Source organism: Salvelinus sp. IW2-2015, unplaced genomic scaffold (genome assembly GCF_002910315.2).
Source record: "Salvelinus sp. IW2-2015 unplaced genomic scaffold, ASM291031v2 Un_scaffold1427, whole genome shotgun sequence".
Lineage (NCBI taxonomy): Eukaryota > Metazoa > Chordata > Actinopteri > Salmoniformes > Salmonidae > Salvelinus > Salvelinus sp. IW2-2015.
This window is the reverse complement of record NW_019942901.1, coordinates 103,978-115,796: the sequence shown is the minus strand read 5'-3', so window position 1 is coordinate 115,796 and position 11,819 is coordinate 103,978. Positions and strand designations below refer to the sequence as shown.

Sequence of the window (11,819 nt, the reverse complement as noted above, 5' to 3'; positions counted from 1 at the left end):
ATACTATCACTGCTTCTGGCTGGTTCACTGCTCTGGCTGGTATCCACGCGCTATATGCTCTGGCTGGTATCACTCGGCGATCTCTGGCTTGCGTATCCAGCCGCATCTGCTCTGGCTAGTATTCACTGCTCTGGGATCAGCTTATGCTATCACTTGCTCTGGCTGGTATACGCTGCTGATAGTATCACTGGCTCTGGCTGGTATCACTGCTCTGGCTGGCATCACTGCTCTTGGCAGGTATTCATTGCTCTGGATCATAGTATCACTCTCTGATGTCTCTCGGATGTATCACTGCTCTGGCTGCATCATGCTCGGTATCACTCGCTTGGCTGGTATCACTGCTCTGGCTGGCATCCACTGCTCCTCAGGCATTTGCACAATCACTGCTCTGGCTGACATCACTGTCTTTCCTGCACTGGTGGCATACATCTCGGGATCCTGCTCTAGGCTGGTATCACTGCATCTGGCATTAGACACTGTATTTCACTTGCTCTGCTGGTATCATTACTGCTCTGCCAGAGCAGTGATACCAGCCAGAGCAGTGATACCAGCCAGAGCAGTGATACCAGCCAGAGCAGTGATACCAGCCAGAGCAGTGATACCAGCCAGAGCCTTTTGAATTTTGTATTCTAAAATGTTACCTAAGACCTTCATAAATACAACCAAATGATGATTCTTCCAATAGTATATATTAAATATATTTATTATAACGTTGACTTTCAAAAGGCCCGACGGGAGGTCCAACGAGGCCAGGATTTTCTAGTGTTAATCACAGACACGGAAGCCAATCAAAGATCAGGTTTGCATTAGGATACACGGTGCATATTAATTCACCAGTTATAGCCTAACATTTTTATTTTGTTCAATCTGATTGGGTGGGCCCGGCTCCTCAGTGGGAGGGCCTGTGTCCACCCAGGCCAAACCTTGCCTAAGCCCTTGGTTCTATCAAATGTTACATTTAAAAAAATAACCAAAACAATGTAAGGTGCCTTGTTAGCTTGTTTACAAATCCTGCCATGTGAGATGTGTCAACAAGCTGAACCAACCGGTGGTCACTAAGTGTTAATAATTAGCTAGCTTCCCCTATGACTGTGTGGTGGCCGGGAGGCAATCAATACCAGTTAAACTATTTGTTTTAAAACGCTGGTGGTCCAGCTATCAGCAGAAAAACACCAACACAAACAACAAGGTGCTAAGAAGAGGATAGGTGCCATTCTCAAGGATGCTGGACAGACTGTGTGTACACACACACACACACACACACACACACACACACACACACACACACACACACACACACACACACACAACTCAAGCCAGAGAAGCTGGTAGAGGAAGTGGAACAGTGGGTTTGAGACTGATCTGGAGCCTGATCTTAGTGGATACAGAAACATATAGTGAACATGGAGGGTCCTCAGATACAACAAGGGGAGGGTCCTCAGATACAACAAGGGGAGGGTCCTCAGATACAACAAGGGGAGGGTCCTCAGATACAACAAGGGGAGGGTGGTGTTAGCAGAGAAGATGGGAGGGTGGTGTTAGCAGAGAAGAGAGGAGAAGAGAGGAGCGGTGGTGTTAGCCAGAGAAGAGAGGCAGGGGGTGTTAGCCAGGAAGAAGAAGAGGATGGTAGTAGCAGAGAAGAGCAGGAGTGGTTGTTAGCACGAGAAGAGACGGAAGGCGTGGTTGTTAGCAGAGAAGAGGTCGGTGTTAGCAGAGAAGAGGGTGGTGTTAAGCAGAGGAAGAGGGTGCGGTTTAGCAGAAGAACCAGGGGGTGTAGCAGAAATGAGGGAGGGTTGTAGCAGAGAAGAGGGAGGTGTGTTAGCAGAGAAGAGGGGGAGGGTGGTGTAGCAGAGAGAAGAGCGGGAGGGGGGGTGTTTAGCAGAGAACGAGGGGAGGGTGGTGTTAGCAAGAAGAGGGGAGGGTGGTGTTAACAGAGAAGAAGGGAGGTGGCTGTTAGCAGAGAAGAGGGTGGAGGGGGTGTTAAGCAGAGAAAGAGGGAGGGTGGGGGATCGCCTAGACTGGTGTTAGCAGAAAGAGAGGAGGGTAGGTGTTTAGCAGAGAAGAGGAGGGTGTGTTAGCAGAGAGGAGAGGGAGGGTGGGTGTTAGCAGAGAGAGAGGAGGGTGGTCGTTAGCAGAGAAGAGCAGGGAGGGTGGGGTAGCAGAGAAGAGAGGAGGGTGGTGTTAGCAGAGGAAAGAGAGGGAGGGTGGTGTTAGCAGAGAAGAGAGGAGGGTGTGTAGAGAGAAAGAGGGTGGGTTAGCAGAGAGGAGAGAGGGGAGTTTAGCAGAGAGTGGGAGGAGGGTGGTGTTAGCAGAGAGGAGAGGAGGATGGTGTAGCAGATGAAAGAGAGGAGGGTGTGTGCAGAGAAGAGGGCGAGGGGTGTGTGTTAGCAGAGAAGAGAGGAGGGTGGTGTTAGCAGAGGAAGAGAGTGAGGCTGTGTTAGCAGAGAAGAGAGAGGGTGGTGTTAGCCGAGAGAGGTGGTGTTAGCAGAGAGGAAGGAGGGTGGGTGTTAGCAGAGAAGAGAGGAGGGTGTGTGAGCAGAGAGGAGAGGAGGGGGTGTTTAGCAGAAGAAGAGAGGAGGTGGTGAGCAGAGAAGAGAGGAGTGGTTGGTCTTTAGCAAGAGAAGACAGAGAGGAGGGTGTGTTAGCAAAGAGAAGAGGAAGGGAGGGTGGTGTTAAGCAGAGAAGAGGGGAGGGTTGGTGTTAAGCAGAGAAGAGGGGATGGTGGTGGTAGCAGAGAGAGGAGGAGAGGGTGGGTTAGCAGAGAAAGAGGGGGAGGGTGGATGTTGGCCAGAGAAGGAGGGCGGTGTGGTGTTAGCAGAGAAGAGAGAGCGGGGTTGTTAGCAGAGAAGAGAGGAGGGTAAGGTGTTAGCAGAAGAAAGAGAGCGAGGGTGGTGTTAGCAGAAAAGAGGGGAGGTGGCTGTGAGCAAGAAGAGGTGAGGTGCGTGTTAGCAGAGAAGAGGGGAGGGTGGTGGTTAGCAGAGAAGAGGGGAGGCGTGGTGTTAGCCAGAGAAGAGGGCGGAGGGTGGTGTTAGCAGAGAGAGAGGGAGGGTCGTCGATACAGAGCAAGAGGGAGGTGGTGTTAGCAGAGAAGAGGGGAGGGTGTGTGTTAGCAGAAAGGGAGACAGAGAAGGAGGATGGAGTGTGTAGCAGAGAAGAGAGGAGGGAGTTGGGTACGAGGAGTGGCTGGTTCCCAGAGAGCAAGAGGAGGTGTGGTAGCAGAGGAAAGAGAGAGAGTGTCGAGATGGTGTTAGCAGAGAAGAGGGGGGAGGGGTGGGTGTTAGCAGAGATAGAGAGGAGGAGGGATGTTAGCAGGAGGAAGAGAGAGGTGTTAGCGATGATAGCAGAGAGAGAGGAGGTGGTGTTCAGCAGAAAGGAGGCGTGAGGTGGCTGTAGCAAGAAGGTAGAGGAGGGGGTGTTTAGCGAGAAGAGGGAGGGTGGTGTTAGGCAGAGAAGGGCGATGTGGTGATTAGCAGAGAATAGAGGGGGAGAGGTGGTGGTGTAGCAGAAGAAGAAGGGGAGGGTGTGTGTAGCAAGAGAGAAGAGGGGAGCGAGGTGGTGTTATGCAAGAAGGAGGGAGAAGGAGGGTGGTAGCCAGAGAAGGAGAGAGGGTGGGGTTTAGCAGAGAAGAGGGAGGGTGGTGTTAGCAGAAGAGGAGAGTGAGGTGGTGGTTAGCAGAGAAAGAGGGAGGGTGGTGTTAGCCAGAGAAGTGAGGAGGGTGGTGGTTAGGCGAGAAGAGAAGGAGGGTGTGTTAGCAGGGAAGAGAAGGAGGGTAGTGGTGTTAAGCGAGGGAGAGGAGTGAGCAGAGGAAGAACGAGGGATGGGTGTTAGGCAGAGAAGAGGGGAGGTGGTGTTAGCAGAGAAGAGGAGGGTGGTGTACGCAGAAGAAGAGGGGAGGGTGTGTCTAGCAGAGAGAAGGGAAGGGTGGTGTTAGCGAGAGAAGAGGAGAGGGTGGTTTGTCCAGAGAGTAGAAGGAGGTGTGGTGTGAAGCGACGAAAGGGACAGAGGTTGGTGTTATGCAGAGAAGAGGGGAGGTGGTTGTTAGCAGAGAAGAGGACGTGTGTTAGCAGGAAGTACAGGGTAGGGAGGGAGACAGATGAGAGAGCGAGGGTGGTGTTAGCAGAGAAGAGGAGGAGGGTGTACAGAAGGTAGGGGTGTTAGCAGAGAAGAGGGAAGGGTGGTGTTAGCAGAGGAAGAGGGGAGGGTGGTGTTAGCAGAGAAGAGAGAGGAGGGTGGTGTTAGCAAGAGAAGAGAGGAGAGGAGGGTGGTGTTAGCAGAGAAGAGGGAGGGTGGTGTTAGCAGAGAAGAGAGGAGGGTGTGGTTAGCAGAGAGGAGAGGAGGGTGGTGTAGCAGAGAGAGAGGAGGTGGTGTTAGCAGAGAAGAGGGAGGGTGGTGTTAGCAGAGAAGAGGGAGGGTGGTGTTAGCAGAGAAAGAGAGGAGGTGGTGTGCAGAGAGAGGGCGGGATGGGTTAGCAGCAGAAAGAGAGGAGGGTGGTGTTAGCAGAGAAGAGAGGAGGGTGGTGGTTAGCAGAGAAGAGGGAGGTGGTGTAGCAGAGGAAGAGGGAGGGTGGTGTTAGCAGAGAAAGAGGGGATTGGTGGTTGTTAGCAGAGGAAGAGGGGAGGTGTATAGCAGAGAGAGAGGGAGGGTGGTGTTAGCAGAGAAGAGGGGAGGGTGGTCGTTCAGAGACGGAGGTGTTTGCGAGAAGAGGGAGGTGGTGGTTAGCAGAGAAGAGGGGAGCGGTGGTGTTATCAGGAGAAGAGAGGAGGGTTGGGTTAGCAGAGAAGAGAGGAGGGTGGTGTTAGCCAGAAGAAGAGAGGAGGGTCGGTGTTAGCAGAGCAGAGGGAAGGTGTGTCGGGCTAAGCAGACAGAAGGAGGGAGCGTGGTGTTAGCAGAGAAGAGAGGAGGGGTGGTGTTAGCAGAGAGGAGGGAGGGTGGTGTTAGCAGAAAGAGAGGAGGGTGGTGTTAGCAGCAGAAGAGAGGAGGTGGTGTGTAGCCAGGAAAGAGGGAAGTGGTGTTAAGCAGAGAAGAGGGAGGGTGGTGTTAGCAGAGAGAGAGGAGGTGTGGTGTTAGCGAGAGAGAGGAGAGCGAGGGTAGGTGTTAGCAGAGGAAGAGGGAGGTGGTTGTTAGCCAGAAAGAGATGAGGGTGTGTTAGCAGAGAGGAGGAGGAGGTGGGTGTTAGCAGAGAAGAAGAGGAGGTTGGTGTTAGCAGAGAAGAGGGGAGGGTGGTGTTAGCAGATAAGAGGGAGGGTGTGTTAGCAGAAGAAGGAGAAGGAGGGTGGTGTTAGCAGGAAATGGAGGTGGTGTTAAAGGAGGGTGGTAGCCAGGAGAGGAGGGTCGGTGTAGCAAAGGAGAGGAGGGTGGTGTTAGCAGAGAAGAGAGGAGGGTGGTGTTACAGAGGAGGTGGACAGAGAAGACGAGGAGGGTGGTTGTTAGCAGAGAAGAGAGAGGGTATGGTGTTAGCAAAAAGTGGGGAGCAAGAGAGAGGAGGTTGGTGTTAGCAGAGAAGAGAGGAGACGGCGTTGTGTTAGCAGAAGAAGATAGGAGGGTAGGTGTTGCGAGAGAGGAGGGTGGTGTTGCAGAGAGGAGGTGGTGTTAGCAAGAAAGAGAGAGGTGTGTTGAAGCAGAAAGAAGAGAGGAGGGTGGTGTTAGCAGAGAAAGAGAGGAGAGGTGGGTTAGCAGAGAAGAGAGGAGGTGTGTATAGCAGAGAAGAGAGGAGCGGTAGCTGTGTAGCAGAGGAAGAGAGGAGGGTGGTGGTTAGGCAGAGAAGAGAGCGAGGGTGTTGTTAGCAGAGAAGAGAGCAGGGTGGTGTTACAGAGCAGAGAGAGGGTGGCGTGTTAGCAGAGGGGGTGGTGTTAGCGAGAAGAGAGAGGGTGCGTTGGCCAGAGAAGAGAGGAGGGTTGGTGTTAGCAGAGGAAGAGAGGAGGGTGTGTTAGCAAAAGAGAGGAGGGTGTGTTAGCAGAGAAAAAGAGGGTGTGTTAGCCAGGAGAGGGTAGGTGTTAGCAGAGAGAGAGAGGTGGTGAGCACGAGAAAGAGAGGAGGGTGGGTGTTAGCAGAGAAGAGAGGAGTGGGGTTAGCAGAGAGGAGGGGACATGTTGTTGCCTCCTGGATCAGCTGTTTTAAAACACAATTCTGTGTGTAAGTAAGTGTGAGGTGGACAGACCACGTGGGACACAGAGGGGAAAGCAGGCCCACTCCAGGACCTTGGGGTTAGGACTGTTATGATTTGTGCAATACCATGCCGATTCGGACGATTTTTTAAATTTATGTTGAATAATGACAATTACAACAATACTGAATGAACACGTTATGTGACTTAATTCCATCAATAAAATCAATTTAGCCTTCAAGATAAATAATGAAACCATGTCCAATAGTTGGTTTAAATAATAGCAAAAACCCAAAGTGTGGAGAAGAAAGTAAAAGTGAATCATGTCCATGTAGAGAAAGCTACACGTTAAGTTCCTTGCGGCAACATGAGAAACATCATGGAACACCATTTCACCATCAGTTACACCAGCCTAATCTCGGGCAGTTGATAGCTTGAATCATAAAACAGCCGCCAATGCTGAAGCCACAGCGAAGAGCTGCTGGCAAAAACGCCACAAAGTGCTGTTGGAATGAATTCCTCTGGAACAGAGCCCAGGACCAGCTTTGCTGGTTTAGGGACTCTGTCTCTCTCCCTCCATCTCAATTCAAGGGGGCGTTATTGGCATGGAAACAGGTGTGTTAACATGCCAAAGCAATGAAGTTAGATACATACAAAAGTGTGCTAACATAATTGTAAAAGGGTTTTCTAATGATCAATTTAGCTTTTAAAATGAGTCATTACATGATCATTTACAAACATTACAATGTCATACCTGTAGTTCTGATCAATTTGACTGTTATTTAATGGACAAAAAAAAAGCTTTTCTTTCAAAAACAAGACATTTTAAGTGACCCCAAACTTTTGAAACAGTTAGTATATATATAGTTCATCAGATGGTTTCAGTACCTTAGCTTGTGTGGTGTGTGTGATGTTGATGCATCAGATGGTCTTCAGTACCTTACCAGTAACTGTCCCAGGAGATCTGGACGGGAAAGGAGACGGATACTAGAGCAGACGGCAACTCCAGCCTGCTCTAAAACACATTGACCAGGAGACTTGAGCAGGAAAGAGATATCACAGGAGCAGAGCAACTCCGCCTGGCTTAAACACATTGACCAGAGACATGAGCAGGAAAGAATATCACTAGGAAGCAGAGGCAACTCCAGCCTGCTAAAAACACATGTACCAGGAGACATGAGCAGGAAAAGAGACATTACTAGAGAGCAGAGGCAACCCCAGCCTGCTAAGAACACATTGGGGAGACCAAGGGGAAGGGGAGAAGGGGGACATGAGCGAAGAGACATCTTACTAGGACGAGGCCAACTCCAGCCTGCTAAAACCACATTGACCAGGAGACATGGCAGACAGAAGAATATCACTAGGACAGCAAGGCAACGCCAGCCTGCGTAAAACACATTTGACCAGGAGACATGAGCAGGAAAGAGATATCATAGGAGCAGAACGGGCAACTCCAGCCTGGCTAAAACCACATTGACCAGGAGGACATGAGCAGGAAAGAGATACACTGAGGAGCAGATGGCAACTCCAGCCTGCTTAAAACACAATGAACCAGAGTACATGAGCAGGAAAGAGACCATTACTAGGGCAGAGGGGCAACTTCAGGCCTGCTAAAAACATTGACCAGAGCATGACAGGAAAGAGACATTACTAGGAGCAAGGCAACCTCACCGCCTGCTAAAACACATTGACCAGGAGAACATGAGCAGGGCGATCGGACCCAGTCCTCAAGGAACTGTTCTGTCGTAGTCATCACGTTGATTATACAAACAACATTGTTACAGCTGCACACAGTCACACACAGTCACACACAGTCACACAGACACACAGACACACAGTCTCACCACGACTGCTCTAGGCCTTCCCTGCAAGCTCAAGCAGGGCTGCTGGGTGTGGACTTCTCCCTCCAATCGTGTTGAAATGGACTGCTGGTGATGCCGTTCTCCCACCCCGGGACTCTGGGCCCTGTCATGCTTTCTAAGATTATCCTGGCCGGGACAAGTCATGTGTTCTCTTTACTACAGTAAACACATACACCGGAAGTCACTGCTGGAAGAGCAGGAAATTACACAGGCCAAATCACAACCAGACACATAAGATAAATGATAGGCAGACACACGACACAGAACACACACAGGCCTACAAGGGTAGAATGTAGTGTAAACACAGGGCCACAACCACACAGAAATCTAGCCAGAAGTCATCTGAACAAGATTTGATCCTTTGGCATCTATAAGAGCAGATCAGACAGTGGAGGGTAGTCTAGCGTGACACTACTGGACTGACTTACTCAAAGGAAGCCTGGCACCAGAGGCCAGAGAAACCAATGGCAGCCTAAATGCATAGCAGAAGAAAGGATGCCAGAGAGACAGAGCAGCAGACATTCAGAAGAAAGGATGCCAGAGAGACGGAGCAGCAGACATTCAGAAGAAAGGATGCCAGAGAGACGGAGCAGCAGACATTCAGAAGAAAGGATGCCAGAAAGACGGAGCAGCAGACATTCAGAAGAAAGGATGCCAGAGAGACGGAGCAGCAGACATTCAGAAGAAAGGATGCCAGAGAGACGGAGCAGCAGACATTCAGAAGAAAGGATGCCAGAGAGACGGAGCAGCAGACATTCAGAGAAAGGATGCCAGAGAGACGGAGCAGCAGACATTCAGAAAGAAGATGCCAGAAGACGGAGCAGCAGACATTCAGAAGAAAGGATGCCAAAGAGACGGAGCAGCAGACATTTAGAAGAAAGATGCCAGAGAGACGGAGCAGCAGACATTCAGAAAAAGATGCCAGAGAGACGAGCAGCAGACATTCAGAAGAAAGGATGCCAGAAAGACGGAGCATCAGACATTCAGAAGAAAGGATGACAGCCCATAGATTAGACCTCATGAGGTAAGGGGTCAGAGGTCAACGTTATACAACCCTCACATACACACACTATGACCTTTGACCTGACCTCTTTCTTCCCTCATGAGGTCATATCAGCCGGCTGCTCTCCGACTTCTCAACCAACTGTCACGAGGGGATGTTCTCTTCTCCAGGTACAAGTAGGACGTAGCCTAGCAACAGATCTAGAATCAGTTTTGCTCTCCCCTGCTCACAGATACAGCCTCTCCTATACAGACTGGTGGCCTTCACAGATCAGCCTCTCCTATACAGACTAGTGCCTTCACAGATACAGCCTCTCCTATACAGACTAGTGCCTTCACAGATACAGAGCCTCTCCTATACAGACTACGTGCCTTCACAGATACAGCCTCTCCTATACAGACTAGTGCCTTCACAGATACAGCCTCTCCTATACAGACTAGTGCCTTCCACAGTACAGCCCTCTCCTATACAGACTGGTGCCTTTCACACAGATACAGCCTCTCCTATACAGACTGGTGCCTTCACAGATACAGCCTCTCGCTATACAGACTGGTGCCTTCACAGATACGCCTCTATCCTAACAGGACTGGGCCTTCACAGATACAGCCTCTCCTATACAGACTGGTGCCTTCACAGATACAGCCTCTCCTATACAGACTGGTGCCTTCACAGATACAGCCTCTCCTATACAGACTGATAGAGCCAGACTGAGCTGACATGATGACAGCAGTCAGGGCAGGCATAACTTACTGCCCTACGGCCATACTATTTACAAGCATAATGTACTCAGAGTACACACAAACATGAACACAATGCCTTTGAGGTGTGATGTATCACAAAAATACTCCCGACAGGAATCTATTGCTGTGTTCTGATTCTGGATGTGCCTACGGTTGGTCTACAGGCGCCTCCAGTGCTGTAAAAGAAACAAGGACGCACTTATAAACAACCCACGCGCCACTGTGCATGTTAAACACACTAATTAGCGTGAGAGCAGACCGGAGACAAACAGAGCTAATGTAAATATTGAGTGAGCAGCGTTCCTCCGTTATGACCAAAGGTGATAAAGGATAGAGCGTGTGAGACGCTCATTCCGCGACTCGTTTCTTCTTCCTGTTCCTCTCACCCACTCAATTAATTTCACAGATGATCAAAACACCCTGAAATTCAAGAGTTTTCTTTTCTTTTCTTTATTTTTGTAGACTGGTAACAAAACCATCAGTAGTAAACATGGCCTAGGTTAGCCTACATGTTGCACTGCACTGACCATTTATTAATTAAGTGGCATGATTGTTGTCTGATCTTCACTGTAGCCTGTGTTTGATCATAGTCTATCGAATGAAACAGGCCGCAATAACATTATTCCTATATAAGAGCCATTACCAATTAGATAGAACTGTAAAATATATATCAATAGCTTAGGCCTTTTAATCAATGGGAATAATCAATATGCTGTGGTACCATGTGCGCGCGGTGGCGGTGCTCATGAATGAGAAATAACCGGCTATTGAACGGCTGAACAGCACCGAGTCTGCGGCTGAAAGAGCGGATCCCGAAATCCGCGTCAATGAAGGACTGTTAACAGAYTAGACTCTATAGGCAAAGCCAGGACACAGACTCTGAGATTGGCAATGACTGCTGGAGACATGTTATTGTGGTCTTTGTTATTGTCCCCTCGAGAGACCTACCCCTAGATCCGCTAAATGGATTAGGGGGAAAGTCCCGTACCMCATAGCCCCAATACCGAGTAGCTTTGTCTTGAGGCCTCTGAGGAAGCACATCAATCATTGAGGTGTAATAACAACGGCATCAATCGAGTCTGTTATCGCCTAGGCTACCAGTGTGTCGCAACAATGTTTTTTAAATGGATGCGTTTCAGCACCAGGCGCGTTGTCGGGGCGAATAGACAGACGGCTATCCTTCAGCACCTGGAGCGAACACAGTGAGGGCTGTGCCAAACTGCTACCCTCCTCACTAAAGCACGACGCAAACATTTTCATATCCTATAAATGAAATTATATGTGGAACGTAGCCTAAGCTACTGGTTGGCGACCATAAAGGCAAATAGTAGGCTAGAATACGCGCTATAGTTCCCAGCAACATCCAAGCAGGTCGGAAGCCACAAAATGGAAAACATGAACGCAGCAGCGCTCACCTCGATGTCCGACTCGCTGCACGGCGCTACGCTGATGTCGGGGAGCCAATCCTTGCACTGTTGTTTGTTGTTATTTTGTTGTCCAATCAAGGCCAATACTATGCATTACTTGTCTTCATATCGGAGATTAGGAGGCTACCGCGGCAACGTTACATTTTCTCCATATCCGCTCGACGCACACTAGACTTTGGGAACCACCGTCTCTCAGCCCAGGGATGGCTGTGTGTGCGTGTGTTGATCTCTCTCTCTCTGATCTATTTAACAGCCCCTCGCAGTCTGCCCTTAAAGGGGCCGCGCACGATTCCTGCTTTCTCTGGATCGGTTCACGTGCCCTAGGTAGAAACGTTGCGTGTGTTTCTTTGTGAGCTAGAGGGAAGTCTATTATGTGTAATCCCACCAAGCTCCCTCTTTACACCCCCCCCCCCCACACGTTTGTTTTACTGTCCGTGTGGGGACCAAACAATTGATTCTCATTCAAAATCCCATTTTCCCAAACCTCTAACCTTAAAAGGCATGTTCCCCTATCTGAAACTGTTCAGAACAGTCTGTGTATATATTATGACGAGATGGTGTGAAGTTTTAGTTCGTTTTGGTCAGTGGTGTAAAGTATTTAAGTAAAAATACTACTTAAGTTGTTTTTGGGGGTATCTGTACTTTACTATTTATATATTTGGCAACTTTTACTTGACTACATTC

General features: G+C 49.6%; 1 protein-coding gene across 1 annotated transcript in view; it reads right to left on the bottom strand.

Annotated features, from left to right (window-relative positions):
• The window catches only part of LOC112070793 (SH2B adapter protein 2), a 35,653-nt gene extending 24,302 nt beyond the window's left edge, over nucleotides 1-11,351 (bottom strand). Inside the window, 1 exon segment of the mRNA XM_024138244.2 lies at nucleotides 11,124-11,351. The gene's annotated coding sequence lies outside the window, so the exon portion shown is untranslated.
• Between the last annotated feature and the right edge of the window lie 468 nt (nucleotides 11,352-11,819).